This window comes from Symphalangus syndactylus, chromosome 5, assembly GCF_028878055.3.
Source record: "Symphalangus syndactylus isolate Jambi chromosome 5, NHGRI_mSymSyn1-v2.1_pri, whole genome shotgun sequence".
Taxonomy (NCBI): domain Eukaryota; kingdom Metazoa; phylum Chordata; class Mammalia; order Primates; family Hylobatidae; genus Symphalangus; species Symphalangus syndactylus.
This window is the reverse complement of record NC_072427.2, coordinates 45817581-45845168: the sequence shown is the minus strand read 5'-3', so window position 1 is coordinate 45845168 and position 27588 is coordinate 45817581. Positions and strand designations below refer to the sequence as shown.

The 27588-nt window shown below is 43.0% G+C and overlaps 1 protein-coding gene and 1 long non-coding RNA gene across 4 annotated transcripts in view; one reads left to right on the top strand and one right to left on the bottom strand.

Moving 5' to 3' along the window:
- The window catches only part of ANXA2 (annexin A2), a 48182-nt gene extending 46320 nt beyond the window's left edge, over window positions 1–1862 (bottom strand). The window contains exon 1 of one of the 2 annotated variants that reach the window (XM_055278297.2): window positions 1740–1862. The gene's annotated coding sequence lies outside the window, so the exon portion shown is untranslated. Of the gene's footprint in view, window positions 1–1080; window positions 1166–1739 lie in introns of those variants that run through there. The other variant, XM_055278298.2, reaches the window with a different exon arrangement.
- Window positions 795–26293, top strand: LOC134736624 (uncharacterized). Of its 2 annotated transcripts, XR_010120732.1 has the most exons (4): window positions 795–1123; window positions 13862–13941; window positions 18307–18407; window positions 26186–26293. It is a non-coding gene; the product is annotated as an uncharacterized lncRNA (long non-coding RNA). The 2 variants fall into 2 exon arrangements; XR_010120733.1 differs by lacking the exons at window positions 13862–13941; window positions 18307–18407; window positions 26186–26293 and adding exons at window positions 3594–3738; window positions 5806–5848.
- Window positions 26294–27588: the final 1295 nt, after the last annotated feature.

Genomic DNA, 27588 nt, shown 5'->3' with positions numbered 1-27588 from the left:
AGCTTGAGCAGCTGGGACTACAGGCCCACGACCACGCCCAGCATTGTTGTTTTTTAAATAACAGGACTCCTCTGGGTTGCTGAGGCTCTTAGGACCACCAACCATTCCTAACTTAATGAATATCGATTCAATCTGCTAGTCTCTAGCTGGATGCAGGTCCGCTGAAACGGGAAGGAGGAAGGAATGCAGCGTAACTGGACAGGCCTGGATGTCTGTTGTAATGCGTCACAGAAGAGCCAGAAGAGCGTCTCTAAGGAGGTGGAAGGTGGAAAAAAGAAAGTGGAACAGGAGCAAAGACATAATTTTCCAATTAAAATAATTTACTCAGTGTCAACCTTAAAGCTAAAAAAAGTTCCAGAAAAATATTTCAGTGATTTAGTCTTCCTACACACACATTGCCCCTCACTACCCTCCACCTCCTCACCACCAACCCTTAATTTAGGCAGTGCATGTTAAATAGGTCTTTCAGGGCTAGCCTGGGAATGTCAGCACCTTCTGCAACACTGTTTCAGTGGGAAAGTGCATTCTGCATTCCAAGTCACCAAGTTCCAGACAGGCACAGTAGCACACACGTGTGAACAGAAACCATCAGTACAGTCTGGGGCCCAGGCCTTTGCACACCAACAGCTTAAGTTTCGTGGTAATGGCCCAGTGTGCACCCATGAGGCCACTGCTCTTTTACACACGCACTCAGAACACCCACAGCTTTAAAACGGCAATCTTACTACAAAAATGACACTTTGCATTTGCACAGCACTTTGTTTTTTGTGTACTTTACACATTTATTACCTAATGACTGTGTTTTTTGAAATCTCCAATAACTCTGGGTGGTGGTAAGAATAGGCATCCTTAATTAAGCCACTTTCCCAGATAAGGAAACTGGTGTTCCCCTCCTTCTTCTCAACAGCCAGCTGATGGAACCCAAGCCCTCCACACCAGCACTGGGGCCAGCTGCACAGAGCGGCCAAAAGGGAGCGGCCCGGGGACCACGCCCTTCTCTGTACCCTCAGTTCCTGACTCATTGTCACATCATGGCGAGTAACAGGACAACCCTCCCCACAGAATCATGGGGGACACTACCTTCCTGATGCCAGTGTGTTCAACCAAGCGGGAAACTCTCCAGGTAGAGTGAAATCCGAAGTTGCTATGCTACAAGATAACCTAGACCAAGCGGAATAACTGACGTTTTTATGTTTTCTTTTATGGGGCCTGGGGGGTGCCTACTCCACTCCCCCCTCTCATCTTCCCCCGCTACTTCCCTCGTGCTGGTCGGTTCAACTCCACAAGCGCGCGTTTGTTTCGAGTACAGTAACTTAGAGCAGATGAGGGCACTTTCTAGAGGGCGGTGGAAAGCCCACTTGCTACTGCTGCGCCGGGGACCTGCGGCTCCCTGGGCGGCCACGCCCTGCCTCGGCGGCGCCCGGCGCTTCTGGAATGCAGGGCCTCCCTCCGCCCCCCTCCCCACGCCGCCTCGCCCCGCTCCCGCGAGGGCTTCTTCAGGAAGCCCGACCCCCCACCACCTCTGCCCTGCACCCTCCCGGCCCGAGCGCCGGCGGCCCCTCACCCCTGCCCCAAACACCTTGTCCCTGAGCCCCCTCCCCAAAGACTCTCCAGTGCGGGCTGTCCCTTCAGCCCCCTGCCCCCGACGGCCTCCGGGGCCAGTTGCCGGGGCCTCCCTGCCAGGCCGCACCCCGCTAGCTGGCGGCCCATAGCGGACGGGCAGGGCGCGCCCCGCTTACCTGGGCCGTTCGCCGAGAGCTGAGAGCGTCCCCAAATGCTGAGCAGAGCCGGCTGGCCTGGGTGGGGCTTTTATACCCTCCACATCCTCCCTCGGCGAGGCGAGGCCCGCCCCGCCCCGCCCCGCCTCCTCCTTACACGGCCCGCTCCCACCCCGAGTCAGGGGTGACTCACCCCGGCCCGCCGGCCCGCAGGGACCGCGCCCTGGAACGCTCCCGAGCCGCGCCACGCGGGAACGACCCCCGCGCCCCTGGCCCTGCCCTCCGAGAAAGCCCGGCCGAGGCTGCCCCGAGGCCCATAGGGACCCCGTTTCTTCCTCCTTTCCTCATTTTACTTCTTAAATGCCACGTCGAGCTCTCAGCCTCGGCTTGGGTTAATAAATTAACAAGACTTTAGTAGTAGACTCTGGGCTTGGTTAAGTGGTTTTTTTTTTTTTTTGGCTTTAATGCAATGGAGGAAAGAATTGTTCCAAGAAACATAAATCTGGACTCCCCTGAGCTAGGGCTGTTGGCATCCAGCGCCCCATTACCGTCTGCAAACATGTCAGCTTAACCTCTGGCCGCCAGTTCCCGAGGGGCGCGCGGGGAGGGAGGGAGATTCGCCCTGTGCTGCAAAGCCTGGCCCGCCCCGGCCTCCGAGCGCCGGGAAGCCCCAGGCCTGGGCTGGGAGGCCAAAGCCGGGAGCCAGGATCCCACCTCAGTCCCGCCCAGGGAGGCGCCCCTGTCCCTAGCACGGCTGTGCTCGGCTTCTCTCCGCGCCTGGGGCATCTCTGCGCGGCCTCGTGGCAGGCAGTCCTGAGCCGGGTGGGGCCCCTAGCTTTGAACCCGGAGTTTCAACAAAGAACTTTCCTCTCGTCCTTCGTTCACGTGTGTGTGTGTGTGTGTGTGTGTGTGTGTTTCTTGCAGCATAGCTTTGAACCCGGAGTTTCAACAAAGAACTTTCGTCTCGTCCTTCTTTCATGACTGCTGGGATGTGTGTGTGTGTGTGTGTGTGTGTGTGTGTGTGTGTGTTTCTTGCAGCCGTTTAGCCAACTCCCTTGCTCGATGTTGCTGTTACTCGCTTTTCTTGAGAGAGAGAGAGAGAGTTTCTTGCAGCCGTTTAGCCAATTGTCTTGCTCGGTTTTGCTGTTTCTCGCTTTTCTTCCGTGTGTGTGTGTGTGTGTGTGTGTGTGTGTGTGTGTTTCTTGCAGCCGTTTAGCCAACTCCCTTGCTCGGTTTTGCTGTTTCTCGCTTTTCTAACGTGTGTGTGTGTGTGTGTGTGTGTGTGTGTGTGTGTGTGTGTGTGTGTTTCTTGCAGCCGTTTAGCCAACTCCCTTGCTCGGTTTTGCTGCTTCTCGCTTTTCTTCCAAGAGTCACGTTGGCAACGTGCAGGCAAAACCTATTTGTTGTATGTGAGACGACGCAAATACTGTATTCGAACCTCAAACTAACAGGAAAGCGATGCTGAGAATCCCGAGGACCTCTTGCTGCGTTTTTTAAATCCCTCCTTGCACACTACTTCCTGCAGCTCGTTTTCCTGGTTTTGATGATTCTGTGTTTCAATCTCCCATTTATCTTAACATCCATTTTTACTTTCCAGTTGAGCCTCAATTCACTCCCGGGAATCAGAGAATGATAGCAAGGCCAACAGACACTCAGTGCTCTGCTCACTCGCATAGAGTGAGACTGGCAAAGTCGGCCACAACTGGAGTCTCTTAACCCGCCCAAAGCTTTCTGTTACCCAGCGCTTTCACGAGGAATTATACACGATGCTTTCACGAGGAATTATACATGATTGGCCCCACCACAGGGCCAAATAGAAAATAAAGCAACACTTTGGGTACAATTGCTGATTTACATTTATACTCTTCAATTTAGCCTGAAAGCTTCAAAGTCAGAAACAATGTTTATCTGCCTACTTGGTGTGAACGTTTTGGAAGGTTAGAGGAACATTTTGGAAGGTTAGAAGGAAGGCAGACAGTAATATTGGGCACGATTCAGCCTCCCTTCTGTATATCTCAAGGTAGGTTCCACAGTCTCTTACTCCTAATTGTGCTGTGATGGGCCCTTCACAGAAGATAAAATTTAATTCAAATCATATGGAATATATAAAAGCCATCAAATGTCCAAAAGAATTTTCTGCTCATCTTGGGCATGCCACAAATTCTAACTTCCATAGATTTGTACAATCACCAGGCTTTGCTTCATGCTAAAGAAATGTACACTGTCGTTATCATAAAAATGAAGCTATTAGAAGTCATAGTTTGCTATTTCTGAGGAATGTGAGGCCAGTTCTTCCAGTATAAAAGATCTTTTATTAGTCAGAAGACTCTATTTCCCCCCCTGGTTGAGGAGAATGTTTACATCAGCCCTCAGATTGTTTGCTGTTGTCCATATTGTTCTCTAAGTGCTTGACTTTGTTCTGTTCACACTTCATCTGCTGCACTCAACATCTCTGCTAGCACCTAGCTAGCAGTGATAGGCACTCACTAAATGTGATAGAATGATAGAATACAATTATTCACTGAATAATAGAATGTTAAAGCAGGGAGGGGCCCTAGAGATTAAATTGCCCTATCCTTGACTTTTACTATTATTATTCTTATATCTTTTAGTTGAGCTCTCACACTGTCACCCAGGCTGGAATGCACTGCATGACTAGGGCTCACTGCAGCCTTGACTGCGGAGACTCAAGAAATCCTCTCCTCTCAGCCTCTTGAGTAGCTGGGACCACAGGCCCACGCCACCAAGCCTGGCTAATTTTTCTATTATTGTAGAGACGACAAGGTCTTGCTATGCTGCTCAGGCTGGTCCCCAACTTCTGGGCTCAAGTGATCCTCCTACCTTACCCTCCCAAAGTTCTAGGATTACAGGCGCGAATTACTATACCCGGCTGTTGATTTTTATATATGAAGAAATTGGAGTCCAAATAAAATCTCCTGCCCAGTCCAGGGATTAAATAATGCACCCAAGGCCCTCGTATCAGTTACTTTTGCAGTATAATAAATTATCCCCATAAACTTAGTGGTTAAACATAATCATTTACTTGCTTGTGATTCTGCAATTTAAGCAAGACCCAGTGGGGACAGCTTGGTGCCCCTCCACAGCATGTTGGGTTGGGTAGTTTAGTTGGGGTTGGAAGATTGAAAGCAGCTTTATTCATTTGTCTGGCACCTGAGCTGGGATTGCTAGAATGACAAAGAGCAGCCTGGGCCTTTCTCTTCCTTGGTCTTACATCCTCCTGGTTCTCCTCTTTTGCTACACCACGGTAGTCATGGCAGGCAGCCTTCTAGAAGCAAAAGCTGAAGCTGCCAGGCCTCTTGGCTCACAGGCTGTGCAAAAACAAGCAACAGGCTGGATTTGCCCTGTGGGCTGTAGTTTGCTGATCCTTGTTTTAATCCATTGCCCTACTCAAGTTTTTGGTTTTGCCCTCTGATATCTAGGCTCATACCTTTGAGATGTATTTCCTTTTCTTAAGAATAGCCCAGGCCAGGCGTGGTGGCTCATGCCTGTAATCCCAGCACTTTGGGAGGCCGAGGAGGGCGGGTCACTATGTCAGGAGATCGAGACCAGCCTGACCAACATGGTGAAACCCCGTCTCTACTAAAAATACAAAAAATCAAGCCAGGCGTGGTGGCGGGCGCCTGTAGTCCCAGCTACTCAGGAGGCTGAGGCAGGAGAATGGCTTGAACCCAGGAGGTGGAGGTTGCAGTGAGCCGAGATCGCGCCACTGCACTCCAGCCTGGGTGACAGAGCGAGACTCAGTCTCAAAAAAAACAAACAAACAAACAAACAAAAGAATGGCCCATATTTGTAGCTGAGCAGCTCTCTCAGTCTGCTTCATTCATGCCAGGAGAAACTGAAAGGTCTAGAAACCTCTTTTCATTTTGGACTTTTTCTGGTTTAAGCTGGCAGTTCTTTCATTAATACAAGTATCTTAAAGACCATGTGGATTTTCTCTATCTTATTAAGGTTCACACCATGCTCCAAGATTTATATACAATTTTCTCAAAAACTTTATTTATGTAAATCTTGCTGAGGTTTAATTCTATGTTCCAAGATTCACATTCATTTTTTTTATTTTAAACAGATCTCTCTCTACTTTACATGTCAGGCTGCAGTGGGACAATGCACTTAAGATTCTTAGAAGCCCTGAGATGGTTTTCGAAGTACCACATTAAATCTTTCTTGGAGTCTTTAAAAAGAAGTTTTTGCTGGGCGTGGTGGCTCACACTTGTAATACCAGCACTTCGGGAGGTCAAGGCGGGTGGATCACAAGGTCAAGAGATCGAGACCATCCTGGCCAACATGGTGAAGCCCCGTCTCTACTAAAAATACAAAAATTAGTCGGGGGTGGTAGAGCGTGCCTATAATCTCAGCTACTCAGGAGGCTAAGGCAGGAGAATCGCTTGAACCTGGGAGTCAGAGGTTGCAGTGAGCCAGTATTATGCCACTGCATTCCAGCCTGGCAACAGAGTGAGACTCCGTCTCAAAAAAAAAAAAAAAAAAAAAAAAAGATTAAAAAATGTATACAGAATGTCTGGTATATTGTAGGTGCTGAAAAAATCCATGGTTATTTCTTTGGCTTTTTTAGTCTTTGCAGCAGCTGGCCTTGCTGAACTCATAGTAAAACCTCAATAAATCCTTGTTAAATTCACGTGTCGTGACCCAAACCACACAGAGTACTCTTGGTATGGACAAACCACAATGCCTATTTTGTTTGGAGGCATTGCCAGGGAAAAATCTGCAGTGACTTCAATGTCTCTTTCTCAGCTGTAACAGACATTTTTGGCCTCAGTTCATTCTCTGTGAGACAGCCAGAATTCTCTTTCTGAGACATAATTCTGATTATATGACCCCTCTCCATAAACTCTTCCCAGCAGGGCTCTGACCTACCTGGGCAGCCTCATTCCCCCACATCTTCACTCTTCACCGCTCCACGTGCCACTGCTGGACAGGCCAGGCTCATTCATGCTCTGTACCTTCCTGCATCCTGTTTTCCTGCTGGAATGCCCTTTCCTGCTTTCCTCAGTGGTGAACTTTGCCTCATGCATCAAGCCTCCGAGTAAATATTATTTTCCACTGCAGAGCAAAGGCTTTCCCAAGCCCTTCAGGCAGATTTGGCTACTTCTCTTGGCATTTTAAAAATATACCTCTCCTCTTGCAATTGTCACCTCGCATTGTTATTTTTTAATTTGTTGGTCTCAGCAACTAGGCAGGAGCTTCTTGGGGACAGGCATTTGGTTGTTTCCTCTTTGCACTGACATTATCTTACCCAGTACCTGTTACTATCAGATTTTTCTCCATAAATGCATTACCTTGCCTTTGTTCATACTTAAACTCACCTGGCAAAAATTAAAATGTATAGTATTCAGTGTGGTGAAAATGGGCAAAATGGGAATTCTCAGACATCATCGGTGGGAGGGCAATTTGTCAGTATTTATCAATATTTAAAATACTCATGCCCTTTGATGCAATGATGTTGCTTCAAGAAAGCTATCTTGAAGAGAGAGCTCTACATGACCATAACAATATATGTATAAGGACATTTATATCAGCATTTTAAGATTGAAACACCCTAAGTGGCCATCAATGAGGCTAAATTAAATTAATTTTAGAGTATCCATTCAGTGGAATGAAACTGCTGAAAGGAATGGAGTAGATCAATATGTTCTGAAATGGGCAGATTTCCAAAATATAGTGCTAAATGAAAGAACAAGCAGAATGTAAGTGCAAAACTGTGTCTTGCTGGAATGCTAAGTTACAATACGATATATAAAACATTATGAAAACTGATTTGGCTACATATGCCCACTCTGTCAAGATCATTCCTATGTTAACCCACTGGAATATTGGGATGCTTCCTGGGGTGTAAGCATGTTATTCTTAATTCAGCACATTTTACTGCATTTATACATTGGCATGTCAGAGAATGAATATTTTAAACCCTATCAGCCTCTGTTGTTTCTTCCAGCAGCATTTTTCCATCTAATTTTGTAGAAAATACAAATATTTAGCTGCTAAGTGCCTGTTATCAATAGAAAAAAAAAACCCTAATTCTGCAATACAATATGTATTTCTTAGCCATAGAGTCTATTCAAAATAGGACAATATTTTTCATGAAATAAAATATTTTGAGTGAACATGAAAACACACAAAAACATGGCGTCATTTTGAATGTTTTTATCTTCATTACGTGTCTGTTGAATGTATTTTGGGTGTTTTGAATTTTTTTAACTTTGAATTAGTCTTCAAAGTTAAAAAATCAAATTAGTCTTCAAAGTTAAAAAATTCAAAACACTCAAAATACATTCAATAGACAATAAAGATAAAAACATTCAAAACGCAGCTATGTTTTTGTGTGTTTTCATATTCACTCAAAATATTTTATTTCATGAAAAACACTGTCCTAACTGCTTGGGAGACTGAGGCATGAGAATCGCTTGAACCCGGGAGGCGGAGGTTGCAGTGAGCCGAGATTGTGCCACTACACTCCAGCCTGGGCAACAAGAGCGAAAAACTCCATCTCAAAAAAAAAAAAATAAATAAAGTCTCCTTTTTTTCCAGCCCTGGCCCCGGACCCTACAGCCGCCAAAATGTTGATGCCTAAGAAGAACTGGATTGCCATTTATGAACTCCTTTTTAAGGTGGGAGTCATGGTGGCCAAGAAGGATGTCCACATGCCTAAGCAGCCAGAGTTGGCAGACAAGAATGTGCATAACCTTCATGTCATGAAGGCCATGCAGTCTCTCAAGTCCCGAGGCTACGTGAAGGAACAGTTTGCCTGGAGACATTTCTACTGGTACCTTACCAGTGAGGGTATCCACCATCTCCATGATTACCTTTATCTGCCCCCGGAGATTACGCCTGCCACCCTATGCCACAGCCATCCAGAGACTGGCAGGCCTCGGCCTAAAGGTCTGGAGGGTGAGTGACCTGCAAGACTCACAAGAGGGGAAACCAACAGAGATACCTACAGATGGAATGCTGTGCTCCCTGGTGCTGACAAGAAAGCTGAGACTGGTGAGCAGCTGAATTCCAGGCTGGGTGAGCAGCCGAATTCCAGTTTAGAGGCAGATTTGGTCGTGGACGTGGTCAGCCACCTCAGTAAAATTGGAGAGGATTATTTTGCATTGAATAAACTTACAGCCAAAAAAAAAAAAGTCAAATAGAATAATATGACTAAATTGATTCTATTTACATTAATACTTACGTGTATTCACACATTTATGTGTATATTCATATATGTCTGCATAGGTAGGTGCATGTAAGCACATATGTAAATATATGGAAGTATGTACACCAAAGTGAAATTGGTCAGCTTTGGGAAAAGTATTTGTTCAGGAGAGTGTTCACCTTTACTACATATGCTTGTTTGCATTGTTTGATTTTTGTTAACAGTTAATACAGACACCTTCTATAGTTTTAAAAAGGGTTGAAAAAAAAAAAGACATAGGCTGAGCGCGGTGGCTCATGCTTGTAATCCCAGCACTTTGGGAGGCCGAGGTGGGCGGATCACGAGGTCAGGAGATCGAGACCACGGTGAAACCCCGTCTCTACTAAAAATACAAAAAATTAGCCGGGCATGGTGGCGGGCACCTGTAGTCCCAGCTACTCAAGAGGCTGAGGCAGGAGAATGGTGTGAACCCGGGAGGTGGAGGTTGCAGTGAGCCAAGATTGTGCCACTGCACTCCAGCCTGGGCGACAGAGCGAGACTCCGTCTCAAAAAAAAAGAAAAAAAAAAAGACATATAGCCAGTGAAAAGAAGGGCTGCCTTCTTACACTTAAGATTATGACAGGTCATGCCAGGCTTTGGGGAAAACTTGAATCTTTTTTATGATATTTTTCATGTATATTTAAGAAAACAATAATTTAAAAATAATTTTTCATGTATATTTAAGAAACAATAAAAAAAAAGAGGAAAAGATGGACATCATAGCGCTCTCTGCTGACAAAGAAAACACTCACTATTGTAACATCTCATGTGATTTTTTTTTTTTTTTTTTTTTTTTTTTTTGAGACGGAGTCTTGCTCTATCACCCAGGCTGGAGTGCAGTGGCCCGATCTCGGCTCACTGCAAGCTCCGCCTCCCGGGTTCACGCCATTCTCCTGCCTCAGCCTCTCCGAGTAGCTGGGACTACAGGCGCCCGCCACCACGCCCGGCTAATTTTTTTTGTATTTTTAGTAGAGACGGGGTTTCACTGTGGTCTCGATCTCCTGACCTCGTGATCCACCCGCCTCGGCCTCCCAAAGTGCTGGGATTACAAGCGTGAGCCACCACGCCCGGCACATCTCATGTGATTTTGTTTCTTCTAGTTATAATCTATGGGAATGCAACTTAGCCAGAGCCAATGCTTATATATTTCATACAATGCATGAAGATAAAAAGCTTGCTAAGCAAATTAATATAATAAATAAGACAACTTGTGGCATGAAGTTTATGGGAAGGGTAGAGCACATTTCTTTGTTCATATAACCTTTGTATTGTTTGTATTACATCTTTTATCTCTTGGTACTATGACTGTTTATGTTTCAGGTTGCACCATCAAACTAGGAGCTCCTTGTTCATCTTTGTAACCCCAGCATGGGGCTCATAACATGCTTTCCATGTTGAGAGACCTGACATTGTTGGGGTGGACTCTATTACTGGGTACTCTGATAATCATCATAGAACTCAGGAGGCATGGGCTCTGGTCCTAGCTCCTACATAAATTGGGTGTACTTGCACATGTCACTTAAGCTCTCTGGTCCTGTTCCTCACCTGGAAAATAAGGGTCTTTGGCTAAAAAATTATCAAATTCTGTTTTAGCTCAAAAACTTGATCCTTAATATGCAAATGTAATAATTTAAGCACATTAATGATATACATGCACATCTATATTGCTAAACAGAGACAAGATTTATCTGTTCACTGAAAAGCCCCAATAGGATTTCTAAATGGAAGTACTTTGAATAATAAAATTATACCTTTTTACAAGTAGATCAATAGATCATTTTTACCAAATATGATTGGCCTTCTTTCTCTGAATTCCTTTTTTGTTCAAATTAGGAGGGGTATCCCTATGTAATTGAATACTTGCATATAAAGTTGTTGCTTTCATTCAGACTCTTTGGATTGTGGGGCCCCAGCATGTATTTAGCTCCTAAATTATTTAAATATATAGCTGCAATTGAGAAATATCACTTTAAAGTAAAACAAAGCTGTGTCGAATATCATTAAGATAATGATAACAGGCAACTGTTAAATGTCCGTGTGTTGCAAAGGAACTTAGGTTTCTAATAAAGTGAACCTGTGATAACATACTTAGGTAACTAAATATGGGTATATACACTAAGGACACACTTAAAGCTATCACTAGCAATAGAGTACAAATATTCCTCCCCACTCTTCAGGGAGTGTTGGCAAGCAGCAAGCAGAATGGAACCCAGTTTTGTAACCCAAGAGGCCAGAGCTGGTACAGGGATGCTTTGGGAGAACATGAGAAGTTGGAGTACAGCTAAGCTAGATACCAAGGGAGAAGCCAAGGGCACTATGATCCGTTAAAAAGTCTAAAATACAAGAGCAGAATTTAAGCAGAGGGGGAAGCCAAGCTCTGTGGCTGGAAGAACACAAATGCAAGTAGGAGGGAAGCAAGGAGGGAGGCGACAGGCTGCGGCTGGGGTGGCATCCATTGCCTCTGTGACCGTGATGCTGGGAGATAGGGTGAGGTTGGAATGAATCGCTGGCATGGATACTAAATCATCTCTGCCATTTCTTCAAATAATGCAAAAAAAGAGAAGAATAGGAAGGAAAAGGAGGAAAGGAAGAAGACAGTGAAAGAGAACATTGTGAGGGAGGATACTGTGACACTGTGATACAGAGAGAAGTGAAGGGAGAGGTTTATACTCCTGACTACAGCATAATGACAATTTCTTTCACATCTAAATTTTAGTTTTTACCTTCTGAGCCAGTTAATATAAAAATACATACATAAATAAATTTTAGTTTCTTAGCATCTGGAGAACAGAATATTTTGTCCCAGATCATCTGTAAGTTCCTTGCTAGCTCTTACATTTTTAAGACCCTGCTAAAACAGTCTCAAATTCTCTAAGACTCAGTTAAAACAATCACTGAGAGATTCATAAACCAACTTTATTACTCAGGTAGTAGAATTTTAGTTCAACTACTTAACACTTTGGCATCTGGTTTTCCTGGGGTTTTTGGTAAGAAGGCCTGATTGCTTTCTAATAGGGTGGGTCTCAGAATTGTGTTAGAAGCAAAAGGCAAACAGATGGGTAAGCTGCTCTAATCAGCTCAAGTTGGGAAAACAAACAAACAAAAAGCCAAAAAAAACTCTTTTCTCTTAAAGTGAGAGGTTGGTCTTCCCCAAATTCCAATGCTCCACTCCCTGATTTGGAGATGAATCAGATGACTTCACTGGTCTTCCCCTTCTCTGATTTCTATGATTCATCAGCTAAAGCAACTAGGGTGGGGGAAAAGAACCCTTCTAGTATTCAGGTTATGTTGCAGCTTAAAAGGAAGGAATCTAAGGAAAAGCTGTTAGAATTGTAAAATAATGAAGAAAGCAAATTTATAATACTCCTAACTCAGACATATTTTTAAAGAAGACTCCCTATTCTGGTAATTATCAATTACATGGACTTTGCTGTTTATCAATTGTTTTATAAATATTTTTGTATGAAATCAGTAAAAAAGAAAAAAGAATGCATCGTACAGACAAAAACCTAGTTTCAGGCTGGACGTGGTGGCTCACGCCTGTAATCCCAACACTTTGGAAGGCCAAGGTGGAAGTCCAAGGAGAATTGCTTGAGGCCAGGAATTTGAGCCCAGCCTGGGAAAAAAGGCAAGATCCCATTGTTACCAAAAAAAAAAAAAAAATTAGTTGGGTATGGTGGTGCACATCTGTAGTCCCAGCTACTCAGGAGGCTGAAGCAGGAGGATAGCTTGAGCCTATGAGTTTGAGGCTGCAGTGAACTATGATTCCCACCACTGCACTCCCCCATGGGTGACAGAGAAAGACCCTGTCTCTAAGAAAAAAAAAAAAGATAAAAAGAAATCTAATTGGTTTTGACCATCTGAAAAAGCTGCAAGTATCTACCTGATTATAATAATCAAGGAACCCCCAAGAGTCATTCCGTTTAACAAACATTGAGTATCCACTAAATGCCAAGCCAGGCAGGGCTGCACAGCACATACATAACAGGAAGAAACATCAAACTCCTCCTTAAGGACTAGTGGAAGTTAATATGTAATGATAATTTGACAAATGTATCTGATATGAAATCTAAGTGCTGGGAGAATACAATAAGAGAATGACTAAGTCTGTCAAGGAACGGTTAACCATTAGAGAAAGGAAGTAAGCCATTCCATCTTGGCCAGTGCATTAAAGTTGCTCATAGTTAGTTGAAGCCATTACACAAACATGAAAGAGGAAATGTAACATAAACCAATGTATTCTCTATCAGCAGGAAGTGGCAATGTAGAGAGGTGTGACTGTTTATTTTTAAACAAACCATCCAGTATAAAAACAGATGAAGAGAATTAGTCATTAGAGAAGGTATATATTTGATTAATGCCACCATTGTGAAGATAGTTTTGGAAACCCTCTGCTTAAGTATTTCCCTCAAAGCTGAAGGCAAACTCTGGTCACTTGAGAGGAGTTTTGAGGAAGAGCTAGCAGTCATTCTGGACCAGGGCTGGTGATTAAGAGAGGAAAAGATAGTAGCAGAAGAGGATACTGATTTGATCAGGCCCTCATTTGATAACATTGTTCAGTGAACTCAGCAAGATTTATTTTCTGGTTGTAAAAATATTTAATCATTCTGATATGAGGGCTGAAGTGGATATCTATCAGTCCAATCAAGCTTTTAGACTTCCTGAGATACTAAATATTGAAAATCATGTAATATTATTTAAAAGTAATAATTTGGTGTGGGTAAAAATGTTGAAAAACATAGTGAACTGAAATGGAATATTCAATGATAACATGAATAATGTACTTATACAGCAAAAAAGAGTTTAAAAATCCAGTATTCCCACGAGCAAGGGAATAGCTAAGTGTGATGTGGTTTCCAATGAATGACATCAGCCCTACGTAACTCTCCACAGAAATAGGCTAATATCTGACATCCCCTTCCTCTTCCAGAACCTGTGGTATTCTTGTGGGCATTCTGGATACCCGGAACAAGCTGAAACATGAACCCAGACAATGAAAGAGTTAAGAAGGTACAGAGTTAGTGGCTGCAGGGTTGGACCTGAGAGACCTGCCACCCACCCAAGCCAGTCCTCAAAGATGTTGACCTCTCTCCTAGGGCTGAAGTTACTCTTCCTTCATAAACAGAAATCATATCTTGGAATAGTTAACACTGCTTCTGTTAGTCTACTGATAAATTATGTATATTATAAAATTATCTGCCCTGTTTTGTTAAAAAAAATGAAGCCCTTATACTCTTAATATCTAACAGAAAAGGAATGGCAGAGAGGTAGGGGAGAATGGCCTGGGACCCACATGGGCTGACAGTACAGGTCTCCATATTACCATTGTGTTTTAACTGTTTTTTTTTTGGTGTTTTTGGTTTGAGATGGAGTCTCGCTCCGTTGCCCAGGTTGGAGTGCAGTGGCGTGATCTCAGCTCACTGCAAACTCCGCCTCCCTGGTTCAAGCAATTCTCCTGCCTCAGCCTCCCAAGTTGCTGGGATTACAAGTGCCCCCCACCATGCCTGGCTAATTTTTGTATTTTTAGTAGAGATGAGGTTTCACCATGTTGGCTATGGCTGGTCTCAAACTCCTAACCTTAAGTGATCCATCTGCCTCGGCCTCCCAAGGTGTTGGGATAACAGGTGTGAGCCACTGCGCTGGGTTTGTTTTAACTGTTTAAGCCCAATTATCTCTTTCAAGGCTGTGGCATCTTTTTTTTTTTTTTTTTTTTTTTTTTTTAAGACAGAGTTTCGCTCTTGTTGCCCAGGCTGGGGTACAATGGCGTGATCTCAGCTCACCACAACCTCCGCTTCCTGGATTCAAGCGATTCTCCTGCCTCATCCTCCTAAGTAGCCCACCACCATGCCCAGCTAATTTTGTATTTTTAGTAGAGACGGAGTTTCTCCATGTTGGTCAAGCTGGTCTCGAACTCCCAACCTCAGGTGATCTGCCCACCTCAGCCTCCCAAAGTGCTGGGATTACAGGTGTGAGCCACCAAGCCTGGCCTTTTATTTTTTTATTTTTTGAGACACAGTCGCACTCTGTCGCCCAGGCTGGAGTGCAGTGGCACCATCTTAGCTCACTGCAACCTCTGTCTCCCGGATTCAAGCAATTCTCCTGCCTCAGCCTCCTGAGTAGCTGGGATTACAGGCACGTGCCACCATGCCCAGCTAATTTTTTGTATTTTTTGTAGAGATGGGTTTCACCTTCTCTACAGGCTGGTCTTGAACTCCTGGCCTTAAGTGATCTGCCCACCTCGGCCTCCCAAAGTGCTGGGATTACAGGCATGAGCCACCAACCCCGACCCAACATCTCTTTTTTTTTAATTTTAATTTTTATTAGAGATGGGGGTCTCAATATGTTGCCTAAACTGGTCTCGAACTTCTGGGCTCAAATGATCCTTCAGGAATAATTAAAATTTTTTTGTGTGTGTGAAGCCAGGGTCTCCCTGTTGCTCAGGCTGGTCTTGAACTTTTGCTCAAGTGATCCTCCTGCCTCAGTCTCCCAACACGTTGGGATTATAAGCGTGAACCACTCCTGGCCAGAGCCACTGTACCTGGTTCAACTTTTAAAAGGTTAGAAGAAAGACCAGCTAGGTAAAAAGTAGCATTTAAAGAGTTATCTGGCCGGGCATGGTGGCTCATACCTATAATCTCAGCACTTTGGGAGGGCTAGGCAGGCGGATCACGAGGTCAGGAGATCAAGACCATCCTGGTTAACACAGTGAAACCCTGTCTTTACCAAAAAAATACAAATAAATCAGCCGGTCGTGGTGACAGGTGCCTGTAGTCCCAGCTACTCGGGAGGCTGAAGCAGGAGAGTGGTGTGAACCTGGGAGGCAGCGCTTGCAGTGAGCCGAGATCGTGCCACTGCACTCCAGCCTGGGCGACAGAGCGAGATTCTGTCTCAAAAACAAATAAAGAAAGGGTTAACCATTATTTTTTAAGTGACTTTCTTGGAAGGTTACCAAACTTTTTTCCACATTCAAGGTTCACTTCCAAATGACGTAATTCAAATGTAATTCTCCAAAGAAAATTTTTGAAAGGAACCCCTAACCCATTTAGCTTTGGAGCCTAGAAGAAGGAGAGGCAGCTGCCCCACTGTGTGTGAGGGTCTGTAGTTCTTACCCCCTTATTACTTATTTGTTCAACTCCAGTAGATTTAAAATCTGCACCTTCCGTCTCCTTGGCTTGGCTGCATTCTCACCATATGGCAGGCATATTCAGTACCCAGAAACAAGAGTGAACAGCTTGCCAAGTAGGACTGATCACTGTAAACTTAGGGGTGTTTTTGTTTTTGTTTTTTGGAGACAGGGTCTCATGCTGTCACCCAGACTGGAGTGCAGTGGTGCAGTCATGGCTTACCTCCGACTCGACATCCTGGGCTCAAGTGATCCTCCCACGTCAGCCTCCTGAGTAGCCAGGATGACAGGCACATGTCACCATACCCGGATAACTTTTTAAAATTTTTTGCAGAGACGAGGTATTTTCATGTTGTCTAGGCTGCTCTCGAATTCCTAGGGTCAAGCAATTCTACTGTCTTGGCGTCCCAAAGTGCTGGGATTACAGATGTGAGCCATTGCACCTGGCCAACCTTAGGCTTAGATTCAAAAACAGGGTCTCCTGACCTCCATGTCCTCAGACTTCCCTAGTTTCCATCCTGCCCCCACAATCTATCCTATCTATTGTAGTCACACTTCCCATTCTAGAAGTTTAACCATGTTGCCTATCCCAACACCCACCCCCCCATTAAAAAGCTTTTGATTATTTCCCATCTCAAGATAACTTACACAGTTCCACAGTCTTTTTTTTTTGAGATGGAGTCTCACTCTGTCCCCCAGGCTGGAGGGCAGCGGCAATCTTGGCTCACTGCAACCTCTGCCTCCCAGGTTGAACTGATTCTCCTGCCTCAGCCTCCTGAGTAGTTGAGATTACAGGCGTGTGCCACTACAATACTTCACGTTTATACAGTGGCTTGCATTTTTAAAAGAACTTTTATGTTCATTATTTATTAGATGGGTACTACAGCCAGTAGGATATGCTAGAAAGGCATTAATATCCAGGTTTTTTTTTTTTTTTTTGAGACGGAGTCTTTGTCACCCAAGCTGGAGTGCAGTGGCACGATTTCTGCTCACTGCAAGCTCCGCCTCCTGGATTCACGCCATTCTCCTGCCTCAGCTTCCCCAGCAGCTGGGACTACAGGCGTCCACCACCACGCCTGGCTAATTTTTTTGTATTTTTAGTAGAGATGGGGTTTCACCGTGTTAGCCAGGATGGTCTCAATCTTCTGATCTCGTGATCCGCCCGCCTCAGCCTCCCAAAGTGCTGGGATTACAGGCATGAGCCACCGCGCCTGGCCAATATCCAGGTTTGACCGATGAAAATACCAGGACTTGAAGAGGGAAGAGATAGCGCCTTAGCAAATGGCAGAGTTGAAACTCTGTTTCAGTGCTCTTTCCACTTTCTTCCCCCAACTGCTTCTTCCAACAAACTCCAACCCTGAGCTGGCTACTTCTAAGACTCAACCTCTCATACTTTTCTTCCTCTGAAAGTTGCAGCTGACAGTCTTAACATTCTGAAGACTTCTTCACTGCTGGATGTGAATTAACTCTAGCACTGGGCTCCTGGGAGGAAGAAGCCTTGGCTGACAGCCTTGTATGCAAAATGACATTTAGGCCTTAGGCACTTAGTCAGTTACAGAGTCGTGCTCCTTAAGAGTAAAAGTTTTCAGACACTAGAGTGTAATATCAAAAAAGCCAAACTGAATTAGGAACAGACCTGCCACTTTATTAGCCTCCCAACATGAACACATAGACAGAGGTATGCAAGCCTGCTGCACTGTTACTTCACACGCTCCCCCACCCCCCTTTCTGAACTCAGAAGAAACTCATTGCGCAATTCTGTGAGACTACAGATTGGTGCTGGACAGAAACTATTTCCAGCTGCCCATTGTGGCACTTGGGAGTTATAATTTGCATCACTTTTGATGGGGCAGAGGGGAGACATTATACTTGCAAAAAGTGTTCAATTATTTATTTTTCACAATAGTAAAACTGTTGTTTGGGTATTGTTGGGACCCATGACTAGATATTGGTTAAAAATAAGACACCAATTCCCTAAAATACAGACCAGACATAAAATACATTCTATTTCTTAGTTGAATAGAGATGTTAACTCTCTCATTCAATTAAACAGATGGATCTTAATCACTTGATCATTTATTCTGGATCCCTTTCTGACTTTCAGCTGAAAACTTCAGGGACAAATGTAAATAATGTCTCATGAAGGATTATGTTGTCAGTGAGACTGCTCCCAGACATGATATTCTCATTATTTATTTGGAGTTCCATCTAAGAGGTTAAACCAAAAAAGCTTTAATTTTTTTTTTTTTCAGTTTCAGCGGCTTAAGTTGGACAGATGTCTGCTGAAAAACCAGTTTGCAAAACTATGTATGACTCATGTTTACCTGGCGTTGGAGAACATTATCTATGGATGGTGAGGCATAGGAAAGATGAGGCGTAGGAAAGAGTGGGCATATTTTCAGCACACCAGTGATTGGGCACAGGTCTCTCCCTGTGAGGAGAGATAAGCTTTTTGTTGTTGTTGTTGCTGCAGGAAGAAGAACAGACTACATACTCAGGTGGAGACAAGTTTTGGCTGAAAGATAGAATGGTTTTGTTTGTTTTTTGAGACAGGGCCTTGTTCTATTGCCCAGGTTAGAGTACAATAGCGCGATCACAGCTCACTGCAGCCTTGACCTCCCTGGCTCAAGCAATCCTCTCACCTCAGCCTCCCCAATAGCTGAGACTACAGGTGTGTGCCACCATGTCCAGCTAATTTTTTAATTTTTATTTTTGTAGAGACAGGGTCTCACTGTGTTGCCCTGACTGTCGTCAAACTCCTGGGCTCAAGCAATTCTCCTGCCTCGGCCTCCCAAAGTGTTGAGATTACAGTCATGAGCCACGCTTGGCAAGATAGAATATTTTTCGGAAGTTTCTTTTTTTTTTTTTTTTTTTGAGATGGAATCTCGCTCTGTTGCCAGGCTGGAGTGCAGTGGCGTAATCCCGGCTCACTGCAACCTCTGCCTCCTGGGTTCAAGTGATTCTCCTGCCTCAGCCTCCTGAGTAGCTGAGATTACAGGCAGACGCCACCACGCCCGGCTAATTTTTGTAGTTTTAGTAGAGACGGGGTTTCACCATGTTGGCCAGGATTGTCTCGATCTCTTGACCTTGTCATCCACTAGCCTTGGCCTCCCAAAGTGCTGGGATTACAGGTGTGAGCCACCACGCCTGGCCAGAGGTTTCAAGATATGATATATTCCAAATTGTTTCATCTAACGTGAATTTTTACTTCTTTTATTGCCCTTAAATGCAATAGAGTAGTATTAAATGAGTTAGTTTGCATACATCGTAAGAATGTATCCAAAATATGGAGATTTAGTCTTTAAGGGAAATATACCTATAAACTGATATAATACAAAGATACAAATCAAAGGTATAATAGTAACTGGTGTGGCTTTTGATAAACACATGTTTCTTTGATTTGTTTATTTCCTTGTGCAAGGCTACCCATAGCATTGTCCTTGTGATGGGGGGGTTCTAAAATTGAGGTGGGGACAACCTAGCTACATGTTGGTTTTGGGGGAACGCTTAGGTAATAGCACAATACATCTTCATTGAGCTTCTAGGATTTTCCTAGCCATATGTTCAGTCTTAGGTCAGGTACACAGTTGTAGAAAGAAACAAGCAGTCCCTGTGAGGAGCTTACAATCTGTTTAGGTATGCATACAAAATGCATAGAGAATAATGTGAGATACATTTCACAGTCAGAATTTGTGGTATTTTAATAAGTACCGTTGGAATTTGGAGGAGATAAGACTTTTGGGGGATTGCATTCTAAGAGCAGTTTCACGCCCTAGACCTGAAAAACAGGAATCCTTGATTTTCCCCCTACTGCAACACTGTCTTTATGCCTCTCTGAACCATTTGTTAGAGGACAACTCTCTCATCCTTTATTAGTTAGGATGTTTCTGGTCACAAGTAACAAAAAGCCTACTCAAGCTGAGCAAATAATAAAAGAGGTGTATTGGCTAAAAGTCCAGGGGTAGGGTGAGCTTTAGGTATGGCTCCATCAGGACTCAGACTCTGATTCCCTGTGTAAATTTATTGCTTCTTCCTTCAGAGTACAGATCTCATCTTCAGGGTGGCATCCATCCTTTTTATTATATGGTGAGCAGCAGTACCCGCGCTATGGTGCATTTTCATTCTCGCCCAGAGAGAGAGTGCTTCATCTCCTAAACATCTAATGAGTCCTGAGATTTGTGCTGATTGGACACAAACCTTAAATCATTCCCTAGGTCTAAGATATTTACCATGTACTGACTGGTTTAGATATGGGTTACTATACAAATCACAAAACTAGGGGAGATTAGACCTACTGGGGTTCACTCCTGGAGCTGAAAGTGGGGTCAATTTCATCTAAATTTCACAGTAGCTACATGACAGGGGATGGAATAATGAAATAATGGGCCTTTTGCTGGAGTGGTGGTGAGGGACTGGGAGATTCTCTCCAAGTTGTACCTTTATACCTAGAATCTTGATCTTATTCTCCATCTCCTTTCCCCCAGGGCCCCTGGTTGGTTCCCCATCAATTATTATTCTTTCAATTTGTACCTCTGTATTGCAGCAACAGGTACACTTCCTTTAATCTGCAAACATAAACAAGTTCTCATCATTCTGAAAACAAAACTCCTTCTCCTGGATTTTCCTACCGGTTATTGCCCTACCTTCATTCTTCCATTCAACAGACTTCTCAACATGGCTTTTCCTCCGCACCTTTCCTTGTGTCTCATTCAATTCTCAGCCTGCAGTGATTGCTTCTCTCACACCATGAAATGTTCTGGTCAGTGTTGAATCCAATAGCCTTCTTTCCTTAGTCTTCATCCTCCTTAACCTCCTTATAGTACCTGACATTGTGGACAATACCATTTTTTAAAACTTTTCAATCTGATGTAATCTTGAGTTTATATAATTGTTGCAGAAATATGACATATAGCTCCTCTATGCCTTTCATCAAGACTCCTGTTAACATTTCACTGCCCAGATCCTCCAATTGGAGAATAAGCTGCAGAAATAATGCCCCATTACCAATTTATACTTTGGTTTTTATTTCCTAAGTATGGGACATGCACTGATATAACTGCATCACAATCAGGAAATTAACACTAACACATCACTACCAACTAATCCACAAACTGCATTCAAGTTTTGCTAGTTGTTCCAATAATGTCCTTTATTGGACCAGGATCCAAACCAGGATCATGAGTCACATTCAGTTAGTTTTCTTTAATCTTCAGTAGTGCTACAGTGTGAAAGAAGGGGAATTTTTTGCAGATAACTGACCATTTACTTTACAGACTGTCACTCAGTTTAGATTTCTATAATATTTCCTCACGATTTATGTGTATTTGGAAGGAGTATACCACAGAAGTGATGCTGTGCTCTTCTTGGTGCATACCAGGAAACACACTGTTGATTTGTTTCATTACTGGTGACATTAATTTGTATCACTTGATTAAGATGGTTTCAGCCAGGTTTCTTTCTGGCATTAATTAACAGGTATTTTATACATGTTAAATAAGTAATTTGTGGGGAGATTCTTTGAGGCTGTGTAGCTGTTCCTATTTATCATCAAATTTTCACTCACCATATTGAGCATCCATTGATGATTCCTAATTAAATAATTATTACTCTAATGACTTCAAATTGGTGATTTTTCTAATTCCATCATTCCATTTATTGGTTGGCATTCTATCATAGAACAGAATGTTTCCTTCTTCCCTGTTTATTCATTTGTATCAGTATGGGATCATAGATTCTTATTTCTCTCAAAGGATTACAATGTTGCTATAATCATTTGATGCTCAAATTTTCCTGAATCTGGGAGCTCCTTTAAGCTACAGCCAATGTATTTCTGATATGGCTCCTCATTTTGTGAGCACTTTCTTTTATTCCTTATTTATTTATTTATAAAAATAAAAATAAAATAAAATTAAAAATGTATGCATATGTACCCACACAGCGGTAACTGTTTCTTCATCTCTCTCACTGTGTATATTAAATACCATGAGTTCACTCTGATACTTCCAATTCCAATCGAATATCACAGGGTTTATTCTTGCCTTCCCCTTTCCCATTATCTGTTTTTTTTTTTTTTTTTTTTGACAAGGATTCTCATTCTGTAGCCCAGGCTGGAGTGCAATGGCTGAACTCAACTCACCGCAACCTCCACCTCCTGGGTTCAAGTGATTCTCCTGCCTCAGACTCCCGAGTAGCTGGGATTACAGGCGCCTGCCACCATGCCCAGATAATTTTTGTATTTTTAGTAGAGACAGGTTTTCACCAGGTTAGCCAGGCTGGTCTCGAACTCCTGACCTCAGGTGATCCACCCGCCTCGGCCTCCCAAAGTGCTGGGATTACAGGCGTGAGCCACCACGACTGGCCCCCATTATTCATAATGTATTTCTTTATTTGCTTAATGAACCTGATATGTAACCTAAGTCCAGGCCCTTGGCACTAACAAAGGGGAAGAGGAGTGTCTTAGTCTATTTTGTGCTGCTATAACAGAATACCACAGACAGGGTGATTTATAAATAACAGAAATGTAATTCTCACAGTTCAGAAGCCCAGGAAGTACAAGATCCAGGCACTTGCGTCTCGTATGTGCCTTACTGTGTCCTCACATGGTGGAAGTCAGAAGGGCAAGAGCGGATGAATGTTAAATCCTCACATGACAGTAGATCAGAAGAGGGTGAACCCACTCCCATACACCCTTTTCATAATGGCCTAATCCATCTATGACCTAGCCACCTTCCCAAAAGCCACACCTCCCAACACTGTTGCATTGGAGATTAAGTTTCCAACACATGAATTTTGAAAGGGAACACATTAAAACCACAGCAAGGAGAAAATAAAAAAAGAAGGCCAGGTTGGTCTCAGACAGGCAAGCCCCACCTTTCCTGGAGTCTCAGCACAAAGATGAGCCCTCAACATAACATGCCTATCTATTCCTCTCCCCTAAGTTGCAGACCCACATTTTCAGTGTTCTGTAGGACATCCCCTTAATTGTTCTGCTGACGTTTGGTTGAAAACACAATTTGTCTTTTCACCCCCTCCCTATTCTAATATTTTCATTTAAGTCAGTGGCAACACTTAGCAAAAACCTCAGTTGTCTTTGAAACATCTTACTGCATAATTCTGTACATACATGCTATTTCATGGGCCATATTTTCGCTTACTCAGCTATCACACCCCTACCTCCAACGTTACCAGCTGGAGAACATGCACACATCAATAATCCAGATGCTCATTAACTTTTGATGGAATTATATTCAGATTAAGTCATCGTGAGTTTAGGCTGAGCACAGTGGCACATGCTAATAATTGCATCACTTTGGGAGGCTGAGGTGGATCACTTGAGGTCAGGAGTTCAAGACCAGCCTGAGTAACATACCAGGTCCTCATGTCAACAAAAATAATAAACAAACAAACAATAAGTTGAAAATGTATTTTTTTTTTTTGAGACGGAGTCTCGCTCTGTCGCCCAGGCTGGAGTGCAGTGGCGTGATCTCGGCTCACTGCGAGCTCTGCCTCCCGGGTTCACGCCATTCTCCTGCCTCAGCCTCCCGAGTAGCTGGGACTACAGGCGCCTGCCACCACGCCCGGCTAATTTTTTGTATTTTTAGTAGAGATGGGGTTTCACCGTGGTCTCGATCTCCTGGCCTCGTGATCCGCCCGCCTCGGCCTCCCAAAGTGCTGGGATTACAAGCGTGAGCCACCGTGCCCGGCCTGAAAATGCATTTAACATACCTAACCTACCAATAAAAAAACAGAATGGCTGTATTTCTACTTGAAGTATGATTTCTACTGAATGCATATTGCTTTGGCATCATTGTAAAGCCCAAAAATCGTAAGTTGAACCATTGTAAGTCAAGACCATCTTTACATATTGATTAAATGTTTGCTGCTTGCCAAGCTTGATTCTAGATACAGGGGAAAAATAAGATATGGTTTTTAAGTCAAGTTTTAGCTCATTTATGAGATCTTTTTTGATGCCCACAGGTAGAACAACTCCTATCTCTTCATGTAACTCTTATCCGTTACAGAAACTAATCACAATATTTACATTTTTGTACCCATTTAGATGTCTGTCTCCTTCTGTGAAACTGTAAACACTGAAAAATGTGTTTTAATTTACCTTTGTATTCCCAACACCTAGCACAATGTCTGTTACCCAGTTGTGACTCAATGTTACAAGTAAACATTTATTTTGAGGATAGGGTAAAATCAGATATCTGCTGCCTCTTAAATAGCTTTCCAATCTATACCTTTTTAATCCACCTGCTATATGTACAGTTAACACCTCCTTGCCATTGGTCTTTCTCCTCTCTAAACAATTCTGTATATTGTAATTCATCATTTTGCTTAAAAGCCTTTAATGCCTCTTCAGTGCTTTCCGAATCAAGCTAGGCATAACATTCAAATCTCCTACTATTGAGCTCCAACATACCTCCTCAACTTCATCTCCCATTTATCATATTTCACCCCCATGCTTTTCACATGACCAACTTTGCTATTTCCTAAATCCAGCCCCTCTCATGATTTTCCCTCATGCTGCAATGCTCCGCTTCCTTTTTGTCCACATTTTTACTTGTCTTTCAAACAGCTTAAAGGTCATTCCTACTAAACCTTTCTCTGATTTCCAAGTGTCCCTTTTCCTTACTCCTTTGCCCTATTGTGTCAGTTGAACATTTTCACTTATATTATAGCTAATTATGCATATCTACCTCCCCAACTAGATTAGGAAATACTCTTAAGGCAGAAACCAATCTTAAATTTATCTTTTAAATCCCAAGAGATTAGTACAATGCATTACTTCCAATAGATACTAAAAAAATGCATTACCAATTCAACAGAGGACAGGCTAGGTTTTGATAGGTGATAATAAATCCAAGTAGACACAGAATCATGTACAACAGCATGCAGGCAGGGACAAGAATAGCTAATTTATGCAATGTTAAAGCCTGGCTAGAGCAGATGTTGCATTAATGGCAGTGCTTGGAAGAGACCGGATACTCATGTTATCAATGTGGCTTTGCCCTACTGGCGTATGTCTCTTAGGATTATGTGTATATACTCTCCAGTGCTGTATATTATTATTATTTTCTGAGATGGAGTCTTGCTCTGTCGCCCAGGCTGGAGTGCAGTGGCACTATCTCGGCTCACTGCAAGCTCCGCTTCCCAGGTTCACGCCATTCTCCTGCCTCAGCCTCCCGAGTAGCTGGGACTACAGGCGCCCACCACCACACCCGGCTAAGTTTCTGTATTTTCAGGAGAGACGGGGTTTCACTGTGTTAGCCAGGATGGTCTCGATCTCCTGATGTCGTGATCCACCCACCTCGGCCTCCCAAAGTGCTGGGATTACAGGTGTGAGCCACCGCACCTGGCCTCCAGTGCTGTATATTTTTAAATAGCAAAATCTAGGATAGGGAGAATAGAAAATATTCCTTCTCCCCACACCCACAAGAAACAGATTTTGAAGAAAAGGGAAGAAAGTCAACCCACTAATCACAGAATCTTTATAAGGGTTCTTCACTTTCAAAACAGCAATAAATTTATACTCAGGCTTTCCTCCTACTTTCTTAAAGAATCAACCAGGCTATAGCTCATATACTGAAAGCAAACACATCTGCCAAGGCAAACTCTTGACTGTTTAAATCTGTTTGATGAAGTAATCTAGAGATCCACCATCTTAGAAACACAGGTCTGGTTCTTGACTTTCAGTAATTTTTGTGTGGCAGGGCAGATCCAAATCCCAGATAGATGCCTTGTAAATGTCTCTGCCATTATATACCTTGATGAGTAGTCTGGACATGAGTGAAGGGGACATGGCAATAGTAGATGGATAAATGAAATGGATCCCCTTTATTTCTACATCTCAACAAGAAATTCAGTAAATCTTAATATCAAACACGTTAAGGTTTGATTAAAAACTACTACATACCAAAAAACAAAACAAAACAAAAAACTACTATATACCTATAATGCACAGAAAACATCTTAACATCTTTACAACCTGTTCATTAGGAACTACAGATGCAGTATGTTACTGAAAAGTTAAAAAGTGTTCTTTCCTCTCCCCCCCCAAACCTGTTCATAGCATATGTGATTTAAAAATATGTGTTCACAAATTCTTTCCAAACTTCTCCCTTCAAGGGTGGAGCTTAAGTGTGGGCTTAGCAACTTACTAATCCTTCAGATGACTGCAGCCCTAGCCAAGAGCCTGACTGCAACTTCATGAGAGACCCGGACTTTTGACTTACAAACTGTGAGATAATGTTGTTTTAAGTAGCTAAGTTTTGGGATAATTCATTATTCAGCAAATTGGTTATAACCAATATAGCACACAAACCTAGAATCCGAAAGTAGAAATGACTAAAAAAAAATGAACATTTTAAATTAACTTTCTTCCCACTCTAACCACACTATTTTCTCAATGGGTTAACACCATCATTTACTCAGTATCTCAAATGAGAAACCCAGAAGCCATACTTTACTCTCCTTACCAACAACAAAACTGAGTTGTCATTTTTTTTTTTCTCTATACATCACTTGAGTCTACTATTCCTGCTGCTTTAATTCTGGGCCACTGCCATTTTTCAGTTCCTATAACACAGGCTCCCAACATTTCTTCTTTCACTTCCCAGCTCTATCACATTCTCTAGACTAATGCCAACAAGAGCCCTTTTCAAATACATATCTGATCATGTCAGTTAATTAACCTTCACTACTGGTTCCCACATTGCACAGGACAAAGTTCAAATGTCGTAGCAGTGTTTCTGTCCTTATCCTGTAGTTTTCTCTCTCATCTCCCATGTTCACAGCCTACAGTCTCTCCAACTTTCACCTTTTCATAGGCTGCTTCGTTTCACTTAGTTTCTTTGTGGAAGACCTTTAATTTTTCCCTTATAAATCCTACTATTTTTAAAAGACTCAGCTCAAGTTCTATCTCATAAAACCTTAACTACCAAGATCTGTTTGGATGACTTTCTTTGTCAAAGCACTTACCACATGAAGCAGTATAGTGTCTTCCACTAGAATGTGATCTCCTGAAAAAAAAAAACAAAAAACAAACTATCTTTGATACCTACACATTCATGCATCTAACTAGTATCTGCCAAGCAACTACATGACAGGCACTGTGTTAGGTGTTTATTACTTAATGCTGAACAAAACAAATATGCCCCTGTCCTTGCAGAGCTTGTAATCTGTAAGAAAAGAGAGTAAGTCAAAGAAACAAATAAATATGGTGAGATCTGAAGAAACAATGCTATGAGAGTAACTGTGGGGACCTACTTTGGAGTGCATGGCACATAGTTGCACTCACTTACTGAATTAAACTGTTTTCAAAGAGATGTATATAAATTACACCTTCACTGCTGAGGTGTAAGTGGGCCAGGGTGATCACATCCTTGCTAGCCCTAAGTCTGATTTAAAAAAAAAAAACTTGCTCATTTTTTGAGATAGGGTCTTGATCTCTCACCCAGGATGGAGTGCAGTGGCACCATCATAACTCATTGCAGCCTCGAACTCCTAGACTCAAGTGATCCTCCCACCTC